The sequence below is a fragment of the Xenopus laevis genome, chromosome 8L (genome assembly GCF_017654675.1).
Source record: "Xenopus laevis strain J_2021 chromosome 8L, Xenopus_laevis_v10.1, whole genome shotgun sequence".
NCBI classification, from domain to species: domain Eukaryota; kingdom Metazoa; phylum Chordata; class Amphibia; order Anura; family Pipidae; genus Xenopus; species Xenopus laevis.
Window position 1 is genome coordinate 119,460,951 of NC_054385.1, and position 8,844 is coordinate 119,469,794.

The following is an 8,844-nucleotide window of genomic DNA, read 5'->3' on the forward strand; positions in this document are numbered from 1 at the left end:
AGACTGTGGGGAATATTCCAGGAAATTCAAGCAATTTGGCAGCATTAACACACACACACACACACACACACACACATACATACATATATATATATATATATATATATATATATATATATATATATATATATATATATATATATATTTATTTATATATATATAATCTTCAAAGATGGATCCGCACTCCAAACAATTCAATCAAAGTGATTTTTATTGAATTATCACTCACGTGTTCAATGTTTCGGCCCACATTCGGGCCTTTATCAAGGATAAATCAAGGATCCTTGATAAAGGCCCTAATGTGGGCCGAAAGGCCCTAATGTGGCCCGAAAGGCCCTAACGTTGGACACGTGAGTGATAATTCAATAAAAATCACTTTGATTGAATTGTTTGGAGTGCGGATCCATTTTATTCAGGTTATGGAAGTTATGGAACTCCAAGGTGAATTCTAATATCCTCATATTTTGCAACTGGGGGTACTTTATTTATTATAATACACAAGTTTCAGTGAGTCATGTGACAGAAATGACTTCAGTAAGTTTCGATTATAACCAATGACATCTCTAAGCACTGTTTATAAGGATATAATTTACAGGATATTCATGTCTCTTTTGTATTATTTATATATATGTATATATGTGTGTATATATATATATATATATATATATATATATATATATAAATAATGAATAAAGTACCCCTTATTGTAAAATATATATTGAATAAAGTACCCCCTCTTGTAAAATATAAGGATATTATAAGTTACTGAGGAGTTCCATGACCATATAAAAACACGAGGCCAAAGGCCGAGTCATGGGGGTACTTTATTTATTATAATACACAAGTTTCAGTGAGTCATGTGACAGAAATAACATCAGAACTCACCGTTTATAACTGATGACATCAGAACTCACCTTTATAAGGATATCATTTACAAGATGTTCATGGCTTTTGTGTATTATAAGGATATTATAGTCACCAAGGAGTTCCATGACCATATAAAAGTACGAGGCCGAAGGCTTTTATACAGGTCATGGAACTCCGAGGTTACTTGTAATATCCTTATATTTTCCAACAAGGGGTACTTTATTTATTATAATACACAAGTTTTAGTGAGTCATGTGACAGAAATGACCACTACTCACCGTTTATAACTGATGACATCACAAGTCACCGTTTATAAGGATATAATTTACAAGAAATTCATGGCTTTTCTGTATATAAATATAAATATATACAGTATATTTTATATATATATATATATATATATATATATATATATATATATATATATATATATATATATATATATATATATATATATATATATATATATATATATATATATATATAGTGAATAAAGTACCCCCTCTTGTAAAATATAAGGATATTAGAAGTTACCGAGGAGTTTCATGACCATATAAAAACACGAGGCCGAAGGCCGAGTGTTTTTATACAGGTCATGGAACTCTGAGGTAACTTTTAATATCCTCATATTTTACAACTGGGGGTACTTTATTTATTATAATACACAAATTTCAGTGAGTCATGTGACAGAAATGACATCACTACTCACCGTTTATAACTGATGACATCACTAGTCACCGTTTATAAGTATATAATTTACAAGATATTCATGGCTTTTGTGTATTATATATATATATACACACACACACACACACAAAGAATTAGGGGCAGGTTTATTATGGGACTGGGGAATCTAGAAGGATAATTATTAATCAGCCCCTGTCTGTGCTGTGCAGAAAGTGTCCATGCCTAAAGGAGTACTGAGACTCCTCTCTGCACAGTACAGAACAGCAGGGGGCGCTGCTGCAAATTCATTATATTAGTAGTGAAAACTGCTAAAATCTTGCATATTTGGGGAAAAATGTCAGTTGTCAATGTGCTCAGAAAAAAATTGCTTCATTACATTGGTTTGTTCCAGGTTGTTTAGTTGCCTTTAACTCTGCATGTAAAAGAATATAAATGTTCCATATAAATATTCTATTTAAATGTCATTCATCCCATGTACAAGTCACATGATACATTGCCCCATCATGTGTTTGTGTCTGCAACACAAGCTATGTAAATAGGGCTTTTATGGGATCTGTTAACCAGAAAGTTCTGAAATATGGGAAGGCCCATCTCCCATAGACTCCATTTTATCCTTATAATCCCTACTTTTAAAAATGATTTATTTTTTCTTTGAAATAATAAAACAGTAAAAACGTGTATGTTTGAGTATTTGCCATATATTAATACCTTGTGTCCCGAGTGTTCTTTGATTCTGTGATAATAATGTAGGAAGTGAAGAGCTTATCGGCGAGAATGTCTCATCTATTACGGACTGGCTTTGCTGAAATGAGCAGAAGGGATGTGTGTGTATTTTACAGACAATAACTGGTATTTCAGATGTGTTGTTATAACGCAATGGGTTCATTTTAATTGTAATAATACATATTGTAACAGTGTCCCGTTGATTGTCAGTGCTTTGGGGCAGGACCCAGCTGGCCCATTATTAACTGATTATTTAAATATCGGAACTATTTAAAGACCCCTAATTAAGTTGTTTTATTGTGAACAGCCACTAGATGTCCCTGCAACTCTTATTACAACCAAACCAACAGCACCTTTTCCTTTATATCCACTGACTCTCTAGTAATTGTACTGGAAGGTGTTTTGTTAGGACCATACTGAATCGCTCCTTGTAAACCCAAAGAAGAACCCCAAAGAGGCAATAGTTCTCCTCTGACATCTCAAGCAATGGCTCTTGAAGGATGATGGCAGATTTGAATACTCTGGCAATATACTGTATTTATAGGAACATGCACTTTATAGGAATCCATATGGCTACCCACCTACAGATATTTATGGTATATGACACTGAGTGCCCAATATTGATTACAATGTAATTATCCTACCGCACACCTGTAGTTCACCAATCCTGCAAGCTGGTGGTGCGTTCCTTCCGTTGACCCGGCCGGGTCCCTTAGCAACCAATGTGTAAATGAAACGGATCCGCACACACACCGATTAGTGCAGTTGGGGATTATCCCCTTTTATTCAGCCACCAAACATCAACATTTCGGGGGGGGGAACACCCACCCTTCATCAGGATGTTTGATGGCTGAATAAAAGGGGATAATCCCCAACTGCACTAATCGGTGTGTGTGCGGATCCGTTTCTTTTACACACTGAGTGCCCAATACCAGGCAAATAACATCCCACACCCTGTCCTCACCTTTAAAGGAGAAGGAAAGGTTAAAATTAAGTAAGTATCAGAAAGGTCTATATAAAAATTATAAATACACCAGTAAACCCTCAAAGTAATGCTGCTCTGAGTCCTCTGTCAAAAGAAACACCACATTTCTTTCCTTTTATTGTGTACTCATGGGCTTCAGTATCAGACTTCCTGTTTTCAGCTTAAACCTCCTTCCCCCAGGCGTGAGCATGCTCAGTTTGCTCCTCTTTCCCCCCCCCCCCTTCTCTGCTGTAATCTGAGCCCAGAGCTATAAGTGAGCAGGGAGAGACTCAGGCAGGAAGTGATGTCACACCAAGCTAATACTGCAGCTGCTATCCTAAGCTATCTACAGAATAAATGTAGCATGCTAGCTTGCACTATTACAGCTAATCTATTGGCAATAAACTGCCTCCGTAGCTCTGCTTCTCCTTTAATTCTGTTATCCCTGTGACTTTCTGAGTATCAGAGACCTGACGTGAACAGAGATCCTTATGTAGAACTGAGTTCTCCATGATTATGGCAGTACTGACTTGATTGCCCATCTGTCACTGCGGGTGCCATATTCATAGTGGGGGTCATTTATAAACACTTGGCAAATTTCCACATGGGCAGTTTCCCATAGCAGCCAATCAGATGTTTGCTTTCATTGTATTCCTTGCAGCTGGCTAAAAAAAAATCCAGAATAGGATGCCGGCGCTCCAGAATAGGGCACCGGCGCTCCAGGATAGGACGCCGGCACTCCCAGCCCCCCCCGACCTCCTCCCCCGGTCCCTAGGCCAAAAAAGGTTGGGGACCCCTGGCTTAGTCTATAGCAGTGATCCCCAACCAGTAGCTCAGGTGCAACATGTTACTCCCAGTGGCCTCAAAGCAGGAGCTTATATTTGAATTCCAGGCTTGGAGGCAAGTTTTAGTTGTATAAAAACCAGGTGCACTGCCAAATAGAGTCTCCTGTAGGCTGTCAGTCCACATAGGGGCTACCAAACAGCCAATCACAGCCTTTATTGTTAAACCCAGTGACTTTGTTCATGTTTGCGTTGCTCCCAGCGGTGTAACTACAAAGGAAGCAGACCCTGAAGGTATAGAGGACCCCATGAGGCCCAAATAAAGAGAATTTTCAGCATATATTAGTAAAACAGAACAACCTCTGGATATGTTGGGGGCACTAAAATTATTTTGCTGTGGGGCCCAGTAACATTTAGTTACGAGACTGGTTGCTCCCCAACTCTTTTTACATTTGAATGTGGCTCACGGGTAACAAAAAAAAAGGGTGGGGACAGATATTCATATGATATTTAGTACATGTGGTGCCTGCCAATCCTGACCAGTATCTGTGTACTATGGGAATCGAGTATGTGTAAAGGGGTTGTTCGCCTTTAAATTAACTTTTACTATGACGTAGAGAGTGATAGTCTGAGACAATTTGCAATTGGGTTTCATTTTTTATTATTTGTGGTTTTTGAGTTATTTAGCTTTTTATTCAGCGCCTCTCCAGTTTGCAGTTTCAGCAGTCTGGTTGCTATGGTCCAAATCACACTAGCAACCCTGCATTGATTTGAATAAGAGACTGGAGTATGAATAGGAGAGGCCTGAATAGAAAGATGAGTAATAAAAAGTAGCAATAACAATAAATGTGTAGCCTTACAGAGCACTTGTTTTTAGATGGGGACAGTGACCCCCATTTGAAAGCTGGAAAGAGTCGGGAGAAGAAGGCAAATAATTCAAAAACTCTAAAAAATACATAATGAAGACCAATGGAAAAGTTTCTTCGTATTGGCCATTCTATAACATACCAAAAGTTAGCTTGAAGGTGAAACATCCCCTTTAAAAAAAAAAAAGTATCTGTTTATGCCCCATATATGACACATGGATGATGGATCGGCCGAAGTGAAGCCACAGCTCTTCTTCTTTCCTCCTGTTCTGATTCTCTGGACTCACTGACATAATGAACAGAATATAAAGGTGTCTATACCTTGCATTGACCCACGTACAGTTTCAGGGGTGCCCACAGTACCTGCTCGTTCTCTGTATGTACAGCAGGTGGCGCTGGAGTTCCATATTTTGACTCCCGACTGCCTATGGGTAAATAAGTGGTGTGAATATATTTTTGTGCTGTTGCTGAGAACAGCAAGCTACTTGGGAAGTTCATGCAAAAGTTGCTGATTCGTAAAAATACAGCAGACAACGGATGAACTTTCCTTGTCCCCCCTTACAACAAGCAAATTGTCAGCTCCCACTATTGTGCAGTGTGTTAGTCTTAAAACTGTACGGTTACCCTCCTCTTAGTGCAATTCCCCCAACCCTGTCCTATCTTCTCCATAGCAATTTGCAAACTGGAGAGCTGCTGAATAACTCAAAATGTTTAAATAAAAGTTAAACCAATTGCAAATTGTCTCAGGATATCACTCGCTACATTATACTAAAAGTTAACTTAAAAGTGAACATCCCCTTTAACCCTGGGTCCCCCACACGTTGCAGAACTACAATTTACCAGCACTTACTGAGTACTGACTCTTGATTACAAGCTGGAGTATGCTGTGATTTGTAGTTCAGCAACATCTGGTGAACCCAAGCTTAAAGGAACAGTAACACCAAAAAAATGTGATTCAAAGGAACGACAATAAAATGTACTGGTGCCCTGCACTTGTAAAACTGGTGTGTTTGCTTCAGAAAAACTACTATAGTTTATATAAACAAGCAGCTGTGTAGCCATGGGGGCAGCCATTCAAGCACAGGATACACAGTAGATAACAGATAAGTACTACTATAGTTTATATAAACAAGCTGCTGTGTAGCCATGGGGGCAGCCATTCAAGCACAGGATACACAGTAGATAACAGATAAGTACTACTATAGTTTATATAAACAAGCTGCTGTGTAGCCATGGGGGTGGCCATTCAAGCACAGGATACATAGTAGATAACAGATAAGTACTACTGTAGTTTATATAAACAAGCTGCTGTGTAGTTATGGGGGCAGCCATTCAAGCACAGGATACACAGTAGATAACAGATAAGTACTACTCTAGTTTATATAAACAAGCTGCTGTGTAGCCACGGGGGCAGCCATTCAAGCACAGAATACACAGTAGATAACAGATAAGTACTACTATAGTTTATATAAACAAGCTGCTGTGTAGCCATGGGGGTGGCCATTCAAGCACAGGATACATAGTAGATAACAGATAAGTACTACTATAGTTTATATAAACAAGCTGCTGTGTAGTTATGGGGGCAGCCATTCAAGCACAGGATACACAGTAGATAACAGATAAGTACTACTATAATTTATATAAACAAGCTACTGAAGCCATGGGGGCAGCCATTCAAGCACAGGATACACAATAGATAACAGATAAGTACTACTATAGTTTATATAAACAAGCTGCTGTGTAGCCATGGGGGCAGCAATTCAAGCACAGGATACACAGTAGATAACAGATAAGTACTACTATAGTTTATATAAACAAGCTGCTGTGTAGCCATGGGGGCAGCAATTCAAGCACAGGATACACAGTAGATAACAGATAAGTACTACTATAGTTTATATAAACAAGCTGCTGTGTAGCCATGGGGGCAGCCATTCAAGCACAGGATACACAGTAGATAACAGATAAGTACTACTATAGTTTATATAAACAAGCTGCTGTGTAGCCATGGGGGCAGCCATGGCTACACAGCAGCTGCTTAGAAGCAGGACGGTGTGTAATGCTCTTATATGTTACCCTTTTTGCATTACGTAGTTGTTATTCAGTCTGGAGTACAAGGAGTTCTCAGCGCTGGACTAACAGCAGGCTACCTGGACAAACAACAGGCTACCTGGACTAACAATAGGCTACCTGGACTGACAGCAGGCTACCCTCTTACAGGGCTAATGCTGATGTTGACTTCCAATGTTATGTGACTTGAAAGACCTTCAACCCCCCTCCAGATTTTCCTTCTCAGTCCAGGAACCTAAAAACAGAGTCTTCCAATTCCTCGAAGCGCACGGATTAGTATTTCCCCGGCTGATTATATAGCCGCATGCCGAGATATAGGAAACATTACAACGTGTCTTAAATAGCCGAGGGGGGAGCTTAGGGGACTTGAGTCTGATGACGGAGTTTTAATTTCAGATCAGAACAATGGAAATGCATTAAAGGGGTGGTTCCCCTTTAAGTTAACTTTCAGCATGTTATGGAATGACTGTTTCTAAGCAACTTTTCAATTGGCCTTCATTTTTATAGTTTTTGTATGATTTGCCTTCTTTTCAGCCTTAAAAACCACAGAAAATAAAAAATGTAAACCAATTGCAAATTAACTCAGAATATCACTCTCTACATAATAAAAAGGAGCAATAACAATACATGTGTAGCCTTACAGAGCATTTGTTTTTAAAATGGGGTCAGTGACCCTTATTTGGAAGCTGGAAAGATACAGAAGAAGGCAAATAATTCTAAAACTACAACAAATAAATAATGAAGACCAATTAAAATGTTGCTTAGGACTACCCATTCTATAACATACTAAAAGTTTCTGTTAATATACTTGATGTGGTCCAGTAGTTGCTGCCAAGTGTTGTTCTTCTCTCCTGGGTGTGTAAGTGATCAGTGATTTATGTACAATGAGCTGAAGTCTGGAATGGGAATGTATTGGGTGGATTATTGGAACGATCCAGTCTGAACCTGAACAAGTGCCAGTCCCACCCCCTTGTTCACATCTCATTACTGATTCATTACGTGATCCAGGCCATGGAGATATGAAGTTCTGGATGGGTGGGCAGCTGGGATGTGTTTGGGCACATGTAGTAGCATGTGAATTGTGCTCTGCAAGTATGTGTTTCAAGGAATTCATTTCATGGGACACGGTAAGTATTCCCTGTTATGTACATGGGGCCAGAGAGAGGGAGATTGTTGGAGAGAGTCATAAAAACAAATTTCAAGTTATTCACATAGATGTCTTTAATGGTGGTGGGGCCCAGGGAAAAACAAACTTGTTGGGTGCTCAGAGTTGTACTATACCAACAACTGAATGGCTTTCCAAAGACTATTATCCCAGAAGTTAAGTTGGACCTATGGAAAATTTGCAAATATATACAAACTAAGATGAGGGTAGATGCAATTGAGCTAAATTTTTTTACATTTTCTCTGACCACAGTCACACTCCCTTCCCAGAGACTATTATCCCACTGTTACTATAGGCACCATCTCTCCCTACTACACCTGCCATCCCACAGTCACACTCCCTTCCCAGAGACTATTATCCACTGTTACTATAGACACCATCTCTCCCTACTATATCTGCTATCCCACAGTCACACTCCCTTCCCAGAGACTATTATCCCACTGTTACTATAGGCAACATCTCTCCTTACTATACCTGCTATCCCACAGTCACACTCCCTTCCCAGAGACTATTATCCACTGTTACTATAGGCACCATCTCTCCCTACTATACCTGCTATCCCACAGTCACACTCCCTTCCCAGAGACTATTATCCATTGTTACTATAGACACCATCTCTCCCTACTATACCTGCTATCCCACAGTCACACTCCCTTCCCAGAGACTAATTTCCCACTGTTACTATAGACACCATCTCTCCCTACTATACCTGCTATCCCACAG